Source organism: Salminus brasiliensis, chromosome 20 (genome assembly GCF_030463535.1).
Source record: "Salminus brasiliensis chromosome 20, fSalBra1.hap2, whole genome shotgun sequence".
Lineage (NCBI taxonomy): Eukaryota > Metazoa > Chordata > Actinopteri > Characiformes > Bryconidae > Salminus > Salminus brasiliensis.
Window position 1 is genome coordinate 23,489,396 of NC_132897.1, and position 22,248 is coordinate 23,511,643.

Here is a 22,248-nt window from a genome sequence, read left to right on the forward strand (position 1 = left end):
AAAGCTAACGCTCACCTGTGAACACAAAAGCCAAAAATGCAAGATTAAATTTCACATTGCTGACAGTGATGTACAAGCAACACTAGGACATGAGACATGATGGAAGAACCTATAGGAGAAACAGAAAACACCTCCTCAGGATGGCTGAAAGAGTTTCCATCAGAATCACCTAATGTTGTTGCTGATTCCTGTTTCGAGCAGCAGGTCAGTGATTCCGGTCCACCTGCAGAAACTGGTACTGCAAAACAATCTGACTTACCTGAGTCACAGCCGAGAGAGGCATACAGAGAGGCTTCTTCCACAGACCTGAAAAAGGCGAAAGACCATGAATTTGGTGAGTTACATGACTCGTTAATCAGAGACAGGAGTGTTTGTGGTATTAGGGAAGACTAATTGTGGGCAAGGTTGCTGAGAGAAACAGGTTGGACATAGACAAAGGCCATGAATATCTGCTGTGCAAATGAAGGGACATCAAGTGAAGTGAAAAAAGTGCTCAATGAAATACAAAACAGAACGACAGAAACAAAACAAACAGTTGGGTTTGAACAGAAGAGCAAATCCAAACAACTAAAACTGAACAAGCAACAGAAGCAAGCTGCTCCAGATGTGGTTATGAACATAAACAGAAACAATGTCCTGCCTATGGCCAAGTGTGTAAATCCTGCAACAGAAAAATCACTTTACCAAAAATGTGTAAAACAAAACTAATCAAAGCAAAATGAGGGGAAAAAAATCATGCAGTTGAACAAAAAGACAGAGCAGGAAGATTTCTTCATTGGAACAGTTGAAATCAGAAAAACAGAATATTAGACAAACATCAACACTGTCACAACAAAAGTGAAAAGAATAACTGGACTGAAAATCTTCAAACAACAAGAACATTGTTTTCAAGTTGGACACTGGTGCTGAATGCAAGGTCATCTCAGGAAATGTCTACAAGTCACTCAGATTTAAAACAAAACTCCAGAATTCAGCTTAAAAACCGCTCACATATTCTAGACACTGCAGGTCACCATTGGAAAAGCTAACGCTCACCTGTGAACACAAAAGCCACAAATGCAAGATTAAATTTCACATTGTTGACAGTGATGTACCAGCAACACTAGGATGTGAGACATGATGGAAGAACCTATAAGAGAAACAGAAAACACGTCCTCAGGACGACTGAAACAGTTCCCATCAGCATCACCCAACGTTGTTGCTGATTCCTGTGTCGAGCCGCAGGTCAGTGAATCTGGTCCACCTGCAGAAACTGGTACTGCAAAACAATCTGACTTACCTGAGACACATCCGAGAGAGACATTCTTCACAAGGTCAGGAAGACAAGTGAAAACACCAGCAAGATACAAGGACTGAATCTGGAACACACATACAGTACACATTTACAATATTCACACACACATTCAGAGGACACGGTTCAAGGTCCTGTCCATCTGCTGACTGAATTTAAAGTTACTGTCATTTATTGCATCTTAGATTTGTTTAGGTTATTCTGCAACGTCAAGCTATTCTCATAAATATGGTGTCAAATGTACAGTTCATGTAGTTCAGTTCAGAGACTTCATCTCATTTCCCTTGAGTTTTAAAGCATTATGGTCCGACAGTGTTTGTATGAACGTTGTTGAGAGTCCTGCACAGCCCAAATCATCCTCATTTATAGTTCTATTCATATTAAGAGAAACAAAAATTAGCAGCCCTAGCTAAGAATCACGCAGCTCACCCAAAAGTAATAAAGTGTAAGTGTAGCACAGAGTCGTCCTTCCTCCATACTTTCCACTGAGGAACTGAACCGGTTAGCAGAGGGAAAAACGGCCGTGGTGGTCGAGGAGCTCCTCGGCTTTTCCGGGGTCACGCAGACGCCGCCAGTCCCTCTCCGGTGCGGGAGTGGAGACGACGACTCTCGGTGTCCGTCGCGCCGGTAGTGCTGGAGCTCAGACGCCGCGTTGGAGGAGTCACGGGTCAAGCTGGACGACTTCCTTGCAGAGCGGCTGGAAAGCTCGTTTTTCCGCGGTCGCCATGTTTCTCGAGGGTAAAGAGAAAAACGCAAAGCGCGGTTAGTGAGACAGAGGACTGTACAGTAACACAGACAGCACAAGGATTCCAACAAGTGCCTAAGATGAAGAAGACAAAGCTCACATTACGGACTATAAAGTAGGATGGCCGGTCGAAGCTCTGTGTGGAATCACGGCTCGAGCTTTGAAAGCAGGGCCGCATCGAAACAGCAGCTCCGAGTCTCCTGAAAATACCTACGATCACGTGACCGCCGGAAACGAAGCTTCGTTACGTCACTGGAACGCAATCGCGGGTCAATGCGCGTGAGTTTCCGGTCTCGCTGTAGACGAGCTGCATATAATCTGAAATATGTACTTAAATAAAACGGAAATACAGAACATGTATGAATTTGCTTCACTTTCATGATCAAATTATTGACATTCCTCAGCATTCAAGGGTTTTATTACTGGAGACGATGTGAAATGACCTTGAATAAAAACATTTTACAGCTCTATTTCTGTGTTCAACAGATGTACAGTCTACATGCACATTCAACAGTGGTGTTTTTCCCTTAATCTAATAGTGTCAAACATGGCTGTTTTGTTTAGGAGGAGAGTAAAGGAATTACACACTCAGATGAAATTCATTCAGTTAAAGGAAGAAACGCAGTCCGACATCGCTGTATGGAGCAGTTTGGACAAAGCTTATGAACACAAGTGAATCAGGCAGTGGTGGTGTAGTATTGTATTTGTACAACAGGTGGCGCAGTAGAGCTGTGAAGCTGAGCAGCATCCAACCACTTTTCCCTCATTTCTGCATGAAAGGGTTGATTGATTACAGACTCATTTTTGTGATAAAGGATCTGCCCTGTTTTTAGACTTTTATAAAGCCTCAGTTCAGCAGAGCTTTATTTTATTAAGTAATTATTATATTTTCTTTATATTATCTGACAGTAACACACTATATGTCCAAATGTTTTTGAACACCATTTTTTAATCAACGCATTCAGCAATCAGTTGCACCCATTGCTGACACTGTCCCTGTAATGCAGTATTGCCAATAGAATAGGACTCTCTGGAACAGATAAACATGAACCTATCGGCTCCATGCCTAATGCCAATCGTGGGCTAGAGGGGTATAAAGCCTCCAGCATTGAGCTGAGGAGAGGTGGAACTGTGTTCTCTGGAATGATGGTGCTCATGATGCCCTTTACTTCTAGGGTGAGCTGGGGAAACTTTTAACTTTGAGTTGGAGATGAGGTTGGGTGATTATCCAATATTCTGACCTCACCAATGCTCTTCTTGCTAAATGCATTTCTCACAGCAATGCTCCAAAATCTAGCAGAAAGTCTTTCATGGCAGTAGAAACAGTTACTCCAACAAAAGCAGGCTAAACTCCTTTTTAATACTCTTGAGTTTAAAAGAAATAACAAATAAGCAGGTGTCCAAATACTTTTGTCATATAGTGTTTTTCTTAGAAATGCTGAATTATTTTGTTGAAGAGACTCTGGTCAGTTCAGAGAGCAGCAGGTCTAAACTTAAACCTGGACTAAATACAGAGAGAAGTTTTAAATTTTACTTTGAGTAGAAACAAATAAACATCCAGTAAACATCAGTAATGCAGAACAGCTCTTCATTTAGGCTCTTTTCCTGAACGATATTAATAATATAAACTTTACAGCTGTTTGGAAAAGATGAAGCATTAAGGAGGAGTAGAAAGTGTAGAAATGAAGACGCTGCTCAGCACTGATGTGTGTATTAATGATAAACTGATTAGTCGTGTGCTTCTCTGTGGACGAGTTGTGATGAAAAGGAGGATCTCAGCCCGTTCTCTTCCTACAATGGAAAAAACACACACACACACACACACACACACACACACACACACACACACACGTTAAACACTGCATACACTTCCATCTCCAACTATGAGGGTTTATTTAGGGTGTATTCTACACACTGTACACTAACATGTTTCTATAAAACAACAATGGGGCAGAAATGAAAGTATTGCAGCACTGATATTAAAAAGTACCACAAGTGTTTGAGCAGCATGAGTGTAGAGCTTTTGCACTGACTGCATTTTAAACTGAAGGTCACACTGATGGTCAATAAGAGGAAATATCTCACATACTTTAAAAATGAATCTTAGTCTAGATACAGGAGAGGAAACCCTTAAAAACTGTATGTTGAGGAGTTTAGTCAGTTGTGGATAAATGCTGCATCAGCATGTTCAGAAACTTCAAACAGCAGGTTAGCGTGAGGGTTGTTGTGAAAAAGGTTTCTTGGATCTCAGGCTCTGATCGCTGTGGCCTCCCAGAGATCAAACTCCCTCTCTCTCAATGACAGTAGGCTATTAGCCCACTTCTTGTTCTGTGCACACCCTGCTATGGTGTTGTGCTCTTCCTTTGCCTAGAGAGGTGTAATGTAGAGCACAAAGACTCCTTTAGGGGGAGCTGCGAGGCGTCATACAGCCTCATGTCCTGTGTCTTCTCGCTCTCGAGAGAATATGCTTCCTGAAACACTCGGGGATTGAAAGGACGTGAGACGAATATGCAGCATGGCATCTCTCGACTCCAGCAGCACTGGACAGCTCCCTCTGGGAGAGCAGAGGAGAAGGCTTGTTGAGTGTCTCCATCTAGTGGCTGAAGCCGGAAGTAGAAGAGGCTCTGGTGGGCAGTGTTAGGTTAGGTGGAAGTGGTGTGTTCTGGTTTGGTGTCGGGTTTCTGTTATGGGGAAGACTGCTGTTTACCTTGTGTGGTTGTACTGGAAAGGATGAATGATCAACAATAACAGTCAAAAGTTTGGACACACCTGGTCGAATGTGTGCTGATCATTAACTGAAACGTTTGATGCTAGGATGACCGTATTTTTCTTTTTAAAAAAGAGGACACTCGGGACAAATGAGTACCCACCGCAGGACGCAATCAACCAGCTGTCTCTAAACTTTTGACTGGTACTTCGTTTAAGTTTTTTTTTCTGTTTCTAATTTCTAATAAAGTACTTTGCTTGGTTCCTCCAGCATATTGTAGTTGTACTGTAAATATACAGTATAATGAGGTATGTCTCAACAGTCAGGGTTCCACAAAGATGTTCTAGCTAATCCAGATCAGTTTTATTTAAAAAAGCAAGCAGGAAATGTCTGATGAGCTGAGGGAATTAAGACTTCGCCGTACTGTGTGAGGTAAGATACAGTGTGTGAATGTGGTGGAGAGAGTTGAGGAGTGGTCCGATGACGTGGACAGATTTTTTAACTCTGCGCTGTCCTCTTTCTTCTGTACCACATAATGTGGGGGGTCTCTCTCTCTCTATTTATATCTCCTTTGCCTTCATTACCCTCCACCTCTCCTTCTCTGCCCTGTGGTAACGGATGAATGGGACTATGTTGTAGGTAAAGGCCCAGAGACCATCTTTGCGGGCCAGAACCTGAATGATAATGAATGAGCGATTAGACAGTGTTGTGTTGCTGCATATTTTCTAACTGAACTGACGGTTAGAATCAGTGTAGGTACCGAACCCAAGCACAGATTTTTACCTTTGAAGATTTTCTATTCTAAAATGATGAATCCTCCTGGGGTGGTGAAGCTGATCAACAACACATTTAGTTCTTATAAATGTCAGTAGGGGGATTTCTCTGAAGACTGTTCTCTGATGAGGGCTGGTAGCTGAATTGGTTCTTGAGAGGACCTGATGCTCCCTGAAACTGAAGTTCAAAATGGAAAGTTGTGTATTAGACATCTCTCCTGTTGTGAAAGACATTTGTGTCACGTAGAAGACATGAACCTTCTTAGGGCCTTTATTCCTTCACCTCTTAAACTCCCAGACTTTGACATTCTAAGGATTATTATTCAGCAAGGACATGGAATACAGCACACACTGCCCAAATCCTTCTAAAGGTAGAGGAGTGAGGAATGAGTTCCTGTGGAGTTTCAGAGGTTAAAAGGGTTCATGATGTTCACCACAGTTTAAACAAACACTGAAAGTTACCTGGAATCGTACTGGACATCTCTAACTGGCTACAAGAGGTATAGTCTTCCTTGTCTTCAGGATCTGCTTGAGAGACAACATGACAGATTATCTAGAACATGTCAAGTGATGTGGATAACATCAAATACCTCAGAGTTTGATGCTAGTTAATAATAATAATAATAATAATAATAATCTGAAGGGGAGTTGAAGCCTCGGTCTCCTGGTTTCCTGCATCACTGTGGGAGCAACGGTTCTAGCTCAACAACGACCCACGAAGCAGGACTTTCCTAATTGAACCCAGCCAGTAGGTCAACACTTAGATCCATGCTTGAGGGCTACAAGGGGTGTACCCTTGTTGACTTTGTCAGGATCTGTGGGAGGGACACAATAAAAAAAAAGATTAAACAACAAATATATTTATTTACTCACCACTCAGCTCACATACCTTAAACTTTAGCCTCCTGGTTCTTTGCTTCATGGTGGACTGTGTGAGTACAGCTTCTGCCTCCACCACTGCCCCACAGAGCACATCCTCACAAGCCTGCTGGGAACACGAAGAAGCAGAAACTTCTGCAGAGGAAGCAGAATGATGAGCATCCTGCTGGGAAAAAGAGAAGGTGTTGTGCACCACAGAGTTTGTCCTGAAAAACGTCTTCAGCTTTCTTCCAAGTGTCCTGGAGGCTCGGTTCTACAACATAATCCTTAGCTGCCCTTTCAACTGTAGCACAAAGTGGACATTACATGAAATGTATAAAAATATTTAGTAGTAACAATCTTTGATATTTAATATGCTGTAACTATAGTAATGGAGGACTTTGAGCTCACTGTGTGTACATCTGTTTTAAAGTTATAACAATGTTTTATAGGAATAATTGATTCTGTATTATTACCAAAACTGAAGTTTGACCTGGTCATCAGCAGTCAGCAGTACATTTTCACTTTTGTGGTCACGAGTGAGAAAGTCCTGCTGGTGCAGATAGATTGTGGCACTGAGGAGCTGGAAGAACCCGGTTTTGGCTGGTTGATGAGGATATTGAAATGTCATGGATGTGAATGATGTGAGAGAGGATCCCTACTAGAGAATATCAAGTTCCCGGGGCAGGAAATCAGAATCCTCATCCGAGTTCATCACCATATGCAATATTTTTAGAGTCACTTGGTTGGGGTACTGTTTGGACCACGTTTTGGCATCCATGGGGATGATGTGGCTGAGACGACATCAGCCTTGGACAGCCAAGCACCACGGCCAGCCAGTTTAATCAAGGCGATGGCGTGGTCCACAGTGGCATAGCTGAGACGGAAATCCGACTCAGAAAGCGGGTTGTTTACCTCCTAAGGAGGAGAGATACAGCGTTACAAAAATTCAGCCTTGGGAGCAGAGTGAGTGAAGGAGACCCTACGGTCTTGGAGAACCTTCTGGAGCTTGACAACGGTCTAATCCAAGATGCGAGGGGAACTGGACTTCAAAGAAGAGGCGCGTGGAAGCACCAGAGGCACGGGAGAAGCCGGCGTGGGTGCAGTACGTCTGGGACGCAGAGAGCAGCCGCGTGCAGTTGGGGAGGACGGCGAAGATCCGAGGCAACGCTGGGAACCAGAATGAGGGAGACGAGAGCGGCCGCATCAGGAAGAGCCGGATGAGACCCACTAGCAGGAGTGGCTAGAACAGAAACGAATCGACCTGAGCCGCAGAGCGGAATGAGGAGGGGCAGGAGAGAGACAACGCCGGTCGAGAGAGAAGAGTTGGTCATCCGAGGTAATGTCGAGATCCATGTCGGGAAAGGCGAAGGTGAGTGACGCACAGAATAGGCGGGTACAGCTTGGTCTGTGCAAGTTTTTGTCACGAGAACGAGAAGGGAGAGGAACGGTTTTATAGTGTGAAGAAATGGAGGGGAGAAGTTTGGGCGTGGTCCTTCTCCCGAACTTCAGTTATTACATAACTCCATTTGTGGAGATCACATTCCCATTAGATCCGTTGCGGCAGACTCAATCACGATGAACACCTGCCCGTCTCGTTCAAGATTTCATGGACGTGAACAATGTGAGGGTGGTTCACTATTCTGAGAACGTCCACTTCCCGGCGCAGGAAATCAGGGCTGTTGTCTATTATTTTTACAGCCACTTAGTTGGGGTAACTTTTAAATGTGGCCACGACCTTGAAGCCCAAACCTCTCAGGACAAAACTGAAGAGTCTTCAACTGAACCTTAATGTTTACCAGTCCTTCAAATGTTGAAATGAACAGAATAACTGTACAAATCAAGAGAGACTCCCACATCAAGGATCCTATGAATCATTCCAGTTGTTGTGAGTGTCCGTTTACATCTGTCACAAGTGGAATTCAGTACTACTTCTTTACTTTTGGTTTTAGGTATATGAACTTGATACACAATCATAAACTGGATCAATCCATGTCTGCTACAAGGAGGGGAGACATGGAAAGAATCACTTTCCATACTTTACTTGAGAAAGAGGAGCTTGAGTACACTTATTAGGGTGGGAACAAACTAAGTGTCAAATTTCTAAACCAAATGTAGCCACTGAAAGGTGGAGCTCAAAGTAGGAGGGCGATGATTGGCAGTCAACAATCTTGTCCTTAGAATGACTGAAGTCCCAGAAATGTCCTAAAAAGCATGTAGATTTATTACTGCTGGCTGGAAGCTTCTGCTGATTATATGGACAAAGCATGTAGATACAAGAGGGAATTCATTAAGTGGTTGGTTGGTATAAACAGAGGTCTGATAAAAATAGTAAATAAACATACTTGCTGTAGACACTGGAAATGGCTCAGGTTTAGAAGTCTCACGTGGGAGACCTCCTACAGCACAGCTAGAAGTAAGGTTAAGGTTAAACCAAATGGTTTTAGTCAGAGAGGAAAACATGCTAATTAACTACATCAATTCAGAGTCTCTGCAAAGTATGAGCAGGACTACCAGATTTAGCCCCTGCCTCCCAATATCTAGACAAACAGCAGCTTCTGGAGCTGTTTAATTCTGCTACTTAGAAGGAGGACTACTTTCAGATACTGTAAAGCAATCAGTACTTTTTCATTACGCTTCAGAGCTAAAATGTGACCCTGGAAGTTTTCAATTCACACTTAAATAAGAACTAATGAAATATGTGAGGTAAAGTTGAGTTAAACAGAGCTAATGCAGCTCAGCATCAGCTATTAACTCTAACTAATATTCCTACTGGAGGAAACAACAAGATTAGCTAAAACAGCTAACGGCAGAAAGCCTGTGTTGTCGGATGAAACAGTATATAAAAGTTAGTCCGTTTTCATCAGGACCTTTTCCAACAACGTGGAAAATAAGACCCCTCTTTTAGAAAGGTTAGAGCTCCCGAAGTTTCTAAGTTAACGCCGAACATCAGCAGCGCTAGCAAGTTATCTCCTACAGTCGTACAGCTAAAGTACAAACACACACGAAACCAGAAAACCAAGCTTTCAAATATTCGCTGTACGTTTATGGTCACATATAAGGTAAAAGATCAGCTTAAAAGCAGCTAGTTCACATGAACTCACCTGCCTCTATCGGGAACGTCTGTCCTGGGTGCCTCCTTGAAGTAGACTGACAGACTGGAAGGGGCGATACCGGTGACGCGCCTCGTCCCAACACAACTGGACTACAGCTTCATTTGGGCAAAGCTGGAGCGACGATGAGGATTGCAGATGGAAAATCTTCCATAAACTCAAAACTGCTAAAGCTCCTCATTTAGATAACGCTTTAAACACTGTACACTCATATGCAATTGTACACACACTGTTTAATTAGCATATTTGATTTCATTTAGAAAGTCCAGAATATGCTGCCATAGTATTTCTATGTTGTTTATTTGATGAACAATCCACATTTAGTACATCATACATATTTATAGTACTAAACTGTAAATCATACAGATTTAAACATTTGATATATTTTGTTATTTTATTAAATAGGTTAATTCTCAGCGTCTTTAAAGCTTGCAGATGAAAACACTGAGAGACAGAAAGTGTAAACTTCAGTACTGGAAATCATGATGTAATTGAATTTATTAAAAAATAAATGAAGTGAAATGAAAACTTTAACACTGTAGAAGAAATCTGTCTCTACTGGACAGACACGTCACTTCCGGCTGACAGGTCCAGCGCTTGCTCTCCTGCTGCTTGTTTCTCCCAGTCATATCTTTGTATTAGGGATGAGCAGAACGAGGCTTTTTAACCATTTGAAGCCGAAGTGGTTCATTTGAAGCTCTACTGCGCCACCTGTTGTACAAATACAATACTACACCACCACTGCCTGATTCACTTGTGTTCATAAGCTTTGTCCAAACTGCTCCATACAGCGATGTCGGACTGCGTTTCTTCCTTTAACTGAATGAATTTCATCTGAGTGTGTAATTCCTTTACTCTCCTCCTAAACACAACAGCCATGTTTGACACTATTAGATTAAGGGAAAAACACCACTGTTGAATGTGCATGTAGACTGTACATCTGTTGAACACAGAAATAGAGCTGTAAAATGTTTTTATTCAAGGTCATTTCACATCGTCTCCAGTAAAAACCCTTGAATGCTGAGGAATGTCAATAATTTTATCATGAAAGTGAAGCAAATTCACACATGTTCTGTATTTCCGTTTTATTTAAGTACATATTTCAGATTATATGCAGCTCGTCTACAGCGGGACCGGAAACTCACGCGCATTGACCCGCGATTGCGTTCCAGTGACGTAACGAAGCTTCGTTTCCGGCGGTCACGTGATCGTAGGTATTTTCAGGAGACTCGGAGCTGCTGTTTCGATGCGGCCCTGCTTTCAAAGCTCGAGCCGTGATTCCACACAGAGCTTCGACCGGCCATCCTACTTTATAGTCCGTAATGTGAGCTTTGTCTTCTTCATCTTAGGCACTTGTTGGAATCCTTGTGCTGTCTGTGTTACTGTACAGTCCTCTGTCTCACTAACCGCGCTTTGCGTTTTTCTCTTTACCCTCGAGAAACATGGCGACCGCGGAAAAACGAGCTTTCCAGCCGCTCTGCAAGGAAGTCGTCCAGCTTGACCCGTGACTCCTCCAACGCGGCGTCTGAGCTCCAGCACTACCGGCGCGACGGACACCGAGAGTCGTCGTCTCCACTCCCGCACCGGAGAGGGACTGGCGGCGTCTGCGTGACCCCGGAAAAGCCGAGGAGCTCCTCGACCACCACGGCCGTTTTTCCCTCTGCTAACCGGTTCAGTTCCTCAGTGGAAAGTATGGAGGAAGGACGACTCTGTGCTACACTTACACTTTATTACTTTTGGGTGAGCTGCGTGATTCTTAGCTAGGGCTGCCTCTTAGCTACAGAACATGTGAAATCTCCACACTTGAATTCATATATTTTTGTTGCTCTTAATATGAATATAACTATAAATGAGGATGATTTGGGCTGTGCACTGTGAACTGTACATTTGACACCATATTTATGAGAATAGCTTGACGTTGCAGAATAACCTAAACAAATCTAAGATGCAGTAAATGACAGTAACTTTAAATTCAGTCAGCAGATGGACAGGAGCTTGAACCGTGTCCTCTGAATGTGTGTGTGAATATTGTAAATGTGTACTGTATGTGTGTTCCAGATTCAGTCCTTGTATCTTGCTGGTGTTTTCACTTGTCTTCCTGACCTTGTGAAGAATGTCTCTCTCGGATGTGTCTCAGGTAAGTCAGATTGTTTTGCAGTACCAGTTTCTGCAGGTGGTCCAGATTCACTGACCTGCTGCTCGACACAGGAATCTGCAACAACATTGGGTGATGCTGATGGGAACGCTTTCAGTCGTCCTGAGGACGTGTTTTCTGTTTCTATAGGTTCTTCCATCTTTAAACCACACCTCACGTCTCACATGTCTCACATCCTAGTGTTGCTGGTACATCACTGTCAACAATGTGAAATTCAATCTTGCATTTGTGGCTTTTGTGTTCACAGGTGAGCGTTAGCTTTCCCAACGGTGACATGCAGTGTCTAGAATATGTGAGCGGTTTTCAAGCTGAATTCTGGAGTTTTGTTTCAAATCTAAGTGACTCTAAACTAGACATTTCCTGAGATGACCTTGCATTCAGCACCAGTGTCCAACTTGAAAACAATGTTCTTGTTTTATTTTCAGTGCAGTTATTCTATTGACTTTTGTTGTTACAGTGTTGATGTTTATCTAATACTCCTGTTTTTGTTTCTTATTTCAACTGTTCCAATGAAGAAATCTTCCTGCTCTGCCTTTTTGTTCAACTGCATGATTTTTTCCCCCCGTCATTCTGTTCTGATTTGTTTTGTTAGACACATTTTTGGTGAAGTGATTTTGCTGTTACAGGATTTGCACACTTGTCCATAAGCAGGACATTGTTTCTGTTAATGTTCATAACCACATGTGAAGAAGAACAGGAACTTGAACTGTGTCCTGTGAATGTGTGTTCTGTTTTCTGTTTCTTCTATAGGTTTCTCCATCTGGCGTCTGGACTGTGAAGAATCGTGGCTGATCATGATAGCAGGTTGCCCTCTCTGAATTCTCACCTTGTTCCACATGTATATGTTTGGGGGGCTCTTTGTCTGTCTGTCATAATAGCTGTTCTACTTGAGTTGTCTTCTCTACAGCTTGTCTTAAATCTGCATTTTGCTTTTCTTTTTTGAATGTCCAGTATGTTTTGGATTTTTCCTCATTGGGCCATCCTTCCATGGTCCTTGTGTGTAGTAGCTGCATCTCTGGATCATTTGCTGTTGCCTTTCGGAATGTAATTTAGCCACTGGCTTTCCCTCCTGCAGAACTGCTGCTCCGAAGCCTTCTGAGCTTGCATCTACAGATGGTGTACCAGTACCATGGTGTTACCAGTACCAGAGATTTCAGTTTTTCATAGCTTTGTGCTCGACTTGCCACGGAGTGTCATGCTCAAGCAGTTTTCTGAGAGGTGCACCGACTTCATACAGGTTGGGAATAAACTTGGAAAGGTACTGAATCATGCCCATTAATCTCATGAGAGTGCCTGTTTGTTTTCTGGTGTAGGCATGTGTGTTACAGTTCTCACTTGATCTGGATTGAGACCTTCTGCAGCGAGCATATGGCCATGTACCGCATTTGTGATGATCTGATCTTGCACTTGTTTTTGTTGAGTTTCAGGTTCCACTGTCTTTCCGTTTTCAGCACTTGGATGAGCCTGCCCTCATGTTTCCTTAACCGTTTCACCCCAGACTAAGATATCGTTCGGAACGTTGACGACACCTTCCAGGCCTTTAATAGTCTGCAATTGACCTTTGGAATACCTCTGAAGCTGAGGACACTCCAAAAGAAAGTCAGAGGAATCTGTGTCTTTCAATGGGTATGTTCAGTGTGCAGAGCTTGGAACTTTCATCATGAAGGTTGATCTGCCTAAATCCTCACCACTGTGACCATGCTGTTTACCCAGTTATTCAGCTCATGCTGTTTGGTGATTACACCCCTTTTCTCCATTTTGTGTAGCTCATCAATGATTGTTGTCTTTCAGGGCAATCGGGACTTTTCTTGGTGGATGAATCACTGGTGAGACCATGGGATCTACTTGAATGTGGTGATGTCCTGGTAGGAATCAAAGAACAGTGAACAGATCAATGCCTTTCAGAATGTAATTTTAAGTTGTGATTCCATGCACTCTTTCAACCACACCTAACATCTCCCATGTTTCACGTCCTAGTGTTGCTGGTACATCACCGTCAACAATATGTGAAATTCAGTTTAGCGTTTTTGGCTCTTGTGTTCACAGGTGAGTGGTAGCTTTCCCAACGGTGACATGCGGTGGCCAGAATATGTGAGTACTGTGCTGAATTCTGCAGTTTTTGGTCCCCGAAGTCTTCCCGTTCGCTTTCAGCTGGATCCTGAGCTCTCGTGAAGAACAAATGGTGAACATAGGGTAGGTTCTTTCTTGACTCACAGTAATCGCTGAACTTGTTTTTCAGCGCATTTCTTGTTTCAGTTTCTTTCTCTCTGAATTGTAATATGTTGTAGACAATCACTGCATCTTTTCCTGCGACATGTGGAAAGGTGGTGCATTGGACTTTTTCAGACTCCTCAACAATCCCACTCTCGGTAAGAAACAGGTAAAACTTTTGCACCTAAAAATCCAATTTTTGATGAGATTGCCTTGCAAGCACAGTGCTAAAGGTGGCTGCAGCTGTGCCACTTGCTTGTGTGCTGCTTCGACCGTGTTGGGCTGCTGTGTCCTGCTTGTGTTTTGCATCAAATTTGTTACTCTGCTGTGTTCTGCTTGAACAGGGTCACTTGTTCTGAATAATAATTTCGCTGCTGTCCTGCGTGTTTTTCATCAACGTTATGCTGCTGTGCCCTGCTTAAACGATATTTCGCTACTGTGTTCTGCTTGAACCATGTTGGGCTGCTGTGTCCTGCTTGTGTTCTGCATAAAAATTGTTACGCTGCTGTGTCCTGTTTGTTTTGCATGAAAATGATGATGCTGTGTTCTGTATAATTTGTTTTGTTGCTTTGTTGTGCTTGAGTGGTGTTACAGTGCTGTTCATATTCATACATAAACCTAAACCCCTGCTGTCTGCTTGTGCGAGTGCATTTGTGTTTGGCTGCTCTTTACTACCCTGTCCTGCTGTAACATCTCCCATGTCTCACGCTCTAGTACTGCTGGTACTTCACCATCAACAATATGTGAAATTCATTTTTGCATTTTTGGCTTTTGTGTTCACAGGTGAGCTGTAGCTTTCCCAGCAGTGACATGCGGTGGCCAGAATATGTGAGTACTTTGCTGAATTCTGCAGTTTCTGGTCCCCAAATTCCTCCCGTACGCCTCAGTGCTTTCAGCTGGACCCTGAGCTCTCGTGAAGAACAAATGGTGAACATAGGGTAGGTTCTTTCTTGACTCTGCAATCCCTGAACTTGTTTTTCAGCACATTTCTTGTTTCAGTTTCTTCCTCACTGAATTGTAACATGTTGTAGACCTTCACTGCATCTTCCCCAGCGAAGTGCGGAAAGGTGGCGCATTCGACTTCTTCAGACTCCTCAATAATCCCAATTTTTTACAAGATTGCCTTGCAAGCACAGTGCTAAAGGTGGCTGCAGCTGTGCAACTTGCTTGTGTTCTGCTTGAACCGTGTTGGGCTGCTGTGTCCTGCTTGTGTTCTGCATCAAAATTGTTATGCTGCTGTGTCCTGCTTGATTGGTATTTCACTGCTGTGTTCTGCTTTTACCATGTGGGGCTGCTGTGTCCTGCATCAACATTGTTACGCTGCTGTCTTGTGCTTGAACGATATTTCGCTGCTGTGCCACTTGCTTGAACGGTGTTGGGCTGCTCTGTCCTGCTTCTGTTCTGCATGAGAATGGTTACACTGCTGTGTTCTGTATAAATTGTTTGACTGCTTTGTGCTTGAGCGGTGTTACAATGCTGTTCATTTTCATATATAAATATAATCCTTCTTCTTCATTATTATTGTTTATTGTTTTTTTTTTTTTTTTTTTTTTTTTCTTCATTTCTTCTCTCTTTTCCGTGTGCTGAGCTGCCCCCTGCTGTCTGTGGGTGCGAATGCGTTTGGCTGCTCTTGCCTACCCTGTCCTGCTGTAACCCTTCTAAAAAGTTTTTGCTATGATTTTTGACTTGATCTGCATGATTTTTTATTTTTTTTTCCTCCCCTCATTCTGCTCTGATTTTGTTTTTCACATTTTTGGTAAAGTGATTTCTGTTGCAGGATTTACACACTTGGCCATAGGCAGGACATGTTTTTGTTTGTGTTCATAACCACATTTGGAGCAGCTTGCTTCTGTTGCTTGTTCATTTTTCGCTAGTTTGGATTTGCTTTTGTGTTCAAACCCAACTGTTTGTTTTGTTTCTGTCGTTCTGTTTTGTTTTTCATTGAACACTTTTTTATTTTTTATTTTTTTTCACTTCATTCGATGTCCCTTTATTTGCACAGCAGATATTCATGGCCTTTGTCCGTGTCCGATCTGTTTTTCTCAGCAACCTTGCCCACAATTAGTCTTCCCCAATACCACAAACAGTCCTGTCTCTGATTAACGAGTCATGCAACTCACTGAATTTGTGGTCTTTTGCCTTCTTCAGGTCTGTGATGTACGCGTCAGTGCTTTCAACGGGCCCGAGAAAAGCTGAGGGCTCCTCGAACACCACTGCCGGTTTTCCCCTCTGCTTGATTTCCTCTCTTCTTACCGGTTCCTCAGTGTAAAGTATGGACTAAGGACGACTCGGTGATATACTTTGTGTTTGGTTGCCTCTTTGGTACATAACATAGGTGACATCCCCACTTTTTTTTTTTTTTGTTTTTATTCATATATGAGAATAGCTTGACATTGCAGAATAACCTAAACAAATCTAAGATGCAATAAATGTCAGTAACTTTAAATTCAGTCAGCAGATGGACAGGAGCTTGAACCGTGTCCTCTGAATGTGTTTGTGAATATTCTAAATGTGCACTGTATGTGTGTTCCAGATTCAGTCCTTGTGTTTTCTTGTCTTCCTGACCTTGTGAAGAATGCCTCTCTCGGATGTGTCTCAGGTAAGTCTGGTTTGTTTTGCAATACCAGTTTCTGCAGGTGGACCGGATTCACTGACCTGCGGCTCGAAACGGGAATCGGCAACAACATTAGGTGATTCTGATGGAAACTCTCTTTCAGTCGTCCTGAGGATGTGTTTTCTGTTTCTCCTTTAGGTTCTTCCATCTTTAAACCACACCTAACATCTCGCATGTCTCATGTCCTAGTATTGCACTGTCAACAATGTAAAATTCAATCTTGCATTTTTGATTTGTAGATCTGTGCTGCGATGACATTGTTTTCAAGTTGGACACTGGTGCTGAATGCAAAGTTCTTGTAGTTTTATTTACAGTCCAGTTATTCTGTTCACTTTTGTTGTGACAGTGTTGATGCTTTTCCAATGAGTAAACCTCTGCATTGTGTTCAACTGCATGATTTCTTTTCTCCTTCTGCTTTGATTTGTTTTGTTAGACACATTTTTGGTAAAGTGACACACTTGTTCATAAGCAGGACATTTGTTTCTGTTCATAACCATATCTGGAGAAGGACAGGAACTTGAACTGTGTCCTGTGAATGTGTGTTCTGTTTTCTGTTTCTCCTATAGGTTCTTCCATCTGGCGTCTGGACTGTTAAGAATCGTGGCTGATCACACCTAACCTCTCCCATGTCTCACGTCCTAGTATTGCTGGTACATCACCGTCAACAATATGTGAAATTCAATTTATCATTTTTGGCTTTTGTGTTCACAGGTGAGTGGTAGCTTTCCCAACAGTGACATGCGGTGGCCAGAATGTGAATACTTTGCTGAATTCTGCAGTTTCCGGTTCCCGAATTCCTCCCGTACGCCTCAGTGCTTTCACCTGGATCCTTAGCTCTCGTGAAGAACAAATGGTGAACATAGGGGGGGTAGGTTCTTTCTTGACTCTCGGTAATCGCTGAACTTGTTTTTCAGCACATTTCTTGTTTCAGTTTCTTCCTCACTGAAGTTTAACATGTTGTAAACCTTCACTGCATCTTCCCCAGCGACGTGCGGAAAGGTGGGGGCATTGGACTTTTTCAAACTCCTTAACAATCCCACTCTGTAACAAACAGGTAAACCTTTTGCACCCACAGTCTCCAATTTTCCAAGAGATTGCCTTGCCAGCACAGTGCTAAAGGTGGCTGCAGCTGTGCCACTTGCTTGTGTTCTGCTTGAACCGTGTTGGGCTGCTGTGTCCTGCTTGTGTTTTGCATGATCGTTGGTACGCTGCTGTGTTCTGCTTGAACGATATTTTACTGCTGTGCCACTTGCTTGTGTTCTGCTTGAACGATGTCAATTAACTGTGTTGTGTATAATAATTTTGCTGCTGTGTTCTGCTTGATCCATGTTGCGTTGCTGTGGCCTGCTTGTGTTTTGCATAAAAATTATTCTGCTGCTGTGTCCTGCTTGAATAATATTTCTCTACCATTTCCTGCTTGAACGGTGTTGGGCAGCTGTGTCTTGCTTGTGTTTTGCATGTAAATTGTTTTGCTGCTTTGTTGTGCTTGGACGATGTTACAGTGCTGTTCATATATAAACCTAAACCTTTTCTTCATTATTTTTATTTATTTATTTATTTATTTATTTATTTTCCTCACTGAATTGTAACATGTTGTAGACCTTTACTGCATCTTCCCCAGCGACGTGCAGAAAGGTGGCGCATTGTACTTTTCCGACTCCTCAACAATGCCACTCTCCGTAAGAAACAAGTAAAACGTTTGCACCCCCAGTCTCCAATTGTTTTACAAGATTGCTTTGCCAGCACAGTGCTAAATGTGGCTGCAGCTGTCACTTGCTTGTGTTCTGCTTGATCCATGTTGGGCTGCTATGCCCTGCTTGTATTTTGTATGATCGTTGGTACGCTGCTGTGTTCTGCTTGAACGAGATTTCACTGCTGTGCCACTTGCTTGTGTTCTGCTTGATTGGTATTTCGCTGCTGTGTCCTGCTTGTGTTTTTCATTAAAATTGTTACGCTGCTGTGTTCTGCTTGAACGATGTCAATTAACTGTGTTCTGTATAATAATTATGCTGCTGTGTCTAAAAATTTTTCTCGAGATTGCCTTGCAAGCACAGTGCTAAAGGTGGCTGCAGCTGTGCCACTTGCTTGTGTTCAGCTTGAACCGTGTTGGGCTGCTGTGTCCTGCTTGTGTTTTGCATGAAAATTACACTGCTGTGTTCTGTATAAATTGGTTTGCTGCTTTGTTGTGCTTGAGCGGTGTTACAGTGCTGTTCATATTCATATATAAACCTAAACCTTTTCTTTCTCTCTCCCCCATGTGCTGAGTTGCCCCCTGCTGGTGCGAGTGCATTTGTGTTTGGCTGCTCTTGCCTACCCTGTCCTGCTGTAACCCTTCTAAAAAGTTTTTGCTGTGATATCCCCCTCCCTTCCCCTCCTAACCCTTTGTGTTTTCTCTCTCTTTCCCATGTGTTGAGATGCCCAGTTTCAACTGTTCCATCAGCAGACCTGGCTCTCTCCACCACCCTCCTGCCCGCTGTCCGGTTCTGGGGCCTCTAATGGAGTCATCCTCCCCTCACTGCATGGCTGTGCTTGTGACAGTGTACCTGCATGGACTTTAACATTTCACTCCTGTTCATCTTTTTATGGCTTGACGGCACCTTGGCCATATTCCCTTAATTCCGTGTTTTATTCCTGTTTTGCTTTTCATTGTGCTATCCGGTGTCGACCAGAGGAGGATGGGTTCCTCTTTTTCCTTGCCGCTGGCTTGCTCAAACGATCTCTGTGAAGCTGCTGTGTGACCACATTTGTTGTGAAAGCGCTGTATAAATAAAATGTATTTGAATTGAATCCTGTATTCTGTATGAGTTATTCTCCTTTATGCTGGTTGTGTAGTGTTATGCTACCGTATTCTGGTTGAAACAGTACTGGTACTGTATTCTATATCAAAATAATTATTCTAATGTTTTCTGTATGAAAGCATTATGCTACTCTGTGAATGAACAGTTTCAGGCTACTGTGTTCTGTAAGACATCGTTACGCTACTCTATTCTTGTAGAACAGTGTTCTGTTACTGTGGTCTGTAGGAAAGTTCTGCTACTTTTCATACAGAATTCAGTAGCATAGCTCTGAATACGGGATACAGTGTTGCGCTTCACATTCAACACAGAGCTTGTAGCGCCCCCTATGGATTCTATAAGAGGGTTAGCGTAGCCCATTTTTCAGATAACATGATTCACCCCCCTGAAATGTAATCCTAAAAATACTGTAAATATCAGAAATCAAACATTTCATACCCCACTGTATCTAGGTTAAAGTACCTGAAACAGAATTTCACACAGTTGAAAAGACCTAAAATAAAATGTTCATTTTCCCACATCTGCACCTGCAGTTTAAAGTACCTGACCGAGAACGCCAAAAGTTTCACCCCACACAGGTGAAAGGAGTTGAAATGAAATGCTAAATTCTCCACTTCATACATCTGATAGAACAATTAGAACAAATCAAACTCTGCAGACTAACTAAAAGACTGTGGGCTATGCCGCATGAAAGTAAGGCAGCACCCTCCCGCGTGGGGTGGACTCCACCATCCCTGCCTATAAAACCAGGCTTGTCCTCATACTTTATCCAATTGTCTATGAAGCCCACATGATTTTCTGAACACCACTTGGACATCCAGCGGTTTAGCGTTTAGCATATTACGACATCGCCTGGGCCAGTGTAGTCTCCTCTTGAATATTATCCTTAGTCACTTTAGATATCCACAGGCCAATATTACTGGCCCCTACGTGAATGACTATCTTTGACTATCCTTAATATATTAAATATCACACTGATAATAAAAAGATTTATTACTTTTTAAAATATATCTACCAAATGTCATTCATTTATTATTAGAATAAACAAATGAAGCCATTTGTTCCTTAAAATGCGTAATTTTTCCAACACAAAGCCACGATGTGATTCTGAACAGTGACTGAAGAAAAGTATCAGGACCTCGTCTAATTTGAGCGGGAGAGATGGAACAAAGTGGGCAGGTAATTGGAGGGGAAGACTGTGCAGAGGTAGGTTGGGTCATGTTTGCTTCAAATGATTTAGACATAAACATGAGTAAATCTGTCTCACCCTTACTCTCATTTTATTGGTTGCCTCCTTAACAATGAGCGTCATGTTTAGCTGGAGTTGCAACATTTTTAAACATGGAGTGGAGACTTTCGTAATTGTGTTGCGTTGAATGATGGGTGTCTTTAGGAAAGGGCAGTAACTTCAGCCATTGCTAACCAAGAAGGACAAATTTGGGACATATCTTTTATGGGTATGTCCTTTATGTATACAGTGCCCTCCATAATTATTGACACCCCTGGTTAAGATGTGTTCTTTAGCTTCTAATAAATTGAGTTTTTTTCTAAATAATATAGGACCACAATGGGAAAAAAAGAGTAAAATCCAAGCTTTAAAAATCCCACATTAAGAAATAATTGTTTAACATCAAATCATGTGTGCCACAATTATTGGTACCCCTGATGTTTATACTTTGTACAACCTATTTTGTACAACCAATGTTTCACAAGATGGGAGAATACAGATAGAGGGATCTTTGACCATTCCTCTTTGCACAATCTCTCCAAGTCATCCAGCGACCTGGGTCCTCTCCTCTGCACTCTCCTCTTTAGCTTACCCCACAGGTTTTCAATGGGGTTGAGGTCTGGGGACTGAGATGGCCATGGGAGGAGCTTGATTCTGTGTGTGGTGAACCATTTCTGTGTAGATTTGGCCATATGTTTTGGGTCATTATCTTGCTGAAAAACCCAGTGACGACCCATCTTCAGCTTTTGGGCAGAAGCCACCAGATTTTGTTTTAAAATGTCCTGGTATTTCAAAGCATTCATGATGCCATGCACCCTAACAAGGTTCCCAGGGCCTTTGGAAGAGAAACAGGCCCACAGCATCACTGATCCTCCCCCATATTTCACAGTGGGCATGAGGTGCTTTTCTGCATACTCAGCTTGTGTTACGCCAGACCCACTTAGAGCATTTGTTGCCAAAAAGCTCTATCTTAGTTTCATCTGACCAAAGCACACGGTCCCAGTTGAAGTTCCAGTACTGCTTAGCAAACTCCAAACGTTTGCGTTTATGATTGTGAGTGAGAAAAGGTTTTTTCTGTGCATGCCTCCCAAACAGCTTGTTGGCATGCAGATAGCGCCTGATGGTTGTTTTGGAGACTTTGTGACCCCAAGAAGCTACCATTTGTTGCAATTCTGTAACAGTGAGCTTTGGAGACCTTTTTATTTCTCTTATCATCCTCCTCACTGTGCGTGGTGGCAAAATAAACTTGCGTCCTCGTCCAGGCTTGTTTACCACTGTTCCAGTTGTTTTAAACTTCTTAATAATTCCTCTGACAGTAGATATGGACAGGTGTAGGTGAGTGGCTATTTTCTTGTAGCCATTGCCTGACTTGCGGAGGACAACACACATCTGCCTTACTTGAATGGTATGTTCCTTTGTCTTTCCCATGTTGAAGAGAAATGGCCTCTGTGTCACGTCATATTTATACCCCAGGGAAACAGGAAGTTGTGAATTATAAATAAATGTTCCTACATACTCTGATCAACTTCGTAAACTACTGTAGAATTGACAGAAATACTTTAATTACATTTATTTCCTAAGAAATGTTAGGGGTGCCAATAATTGTGGAACAGGTGATTTTATGAGTTAAAGGTTGGATTTTACTCTTTTTTCCATCGTGGTCCTATATTATTTAGAAAAAAACTCAATTTATTAGAAGCTAAAGAACACATCTTAACCAGGGGTGCCAATAATTATGGAGGACACTGTATATGCATT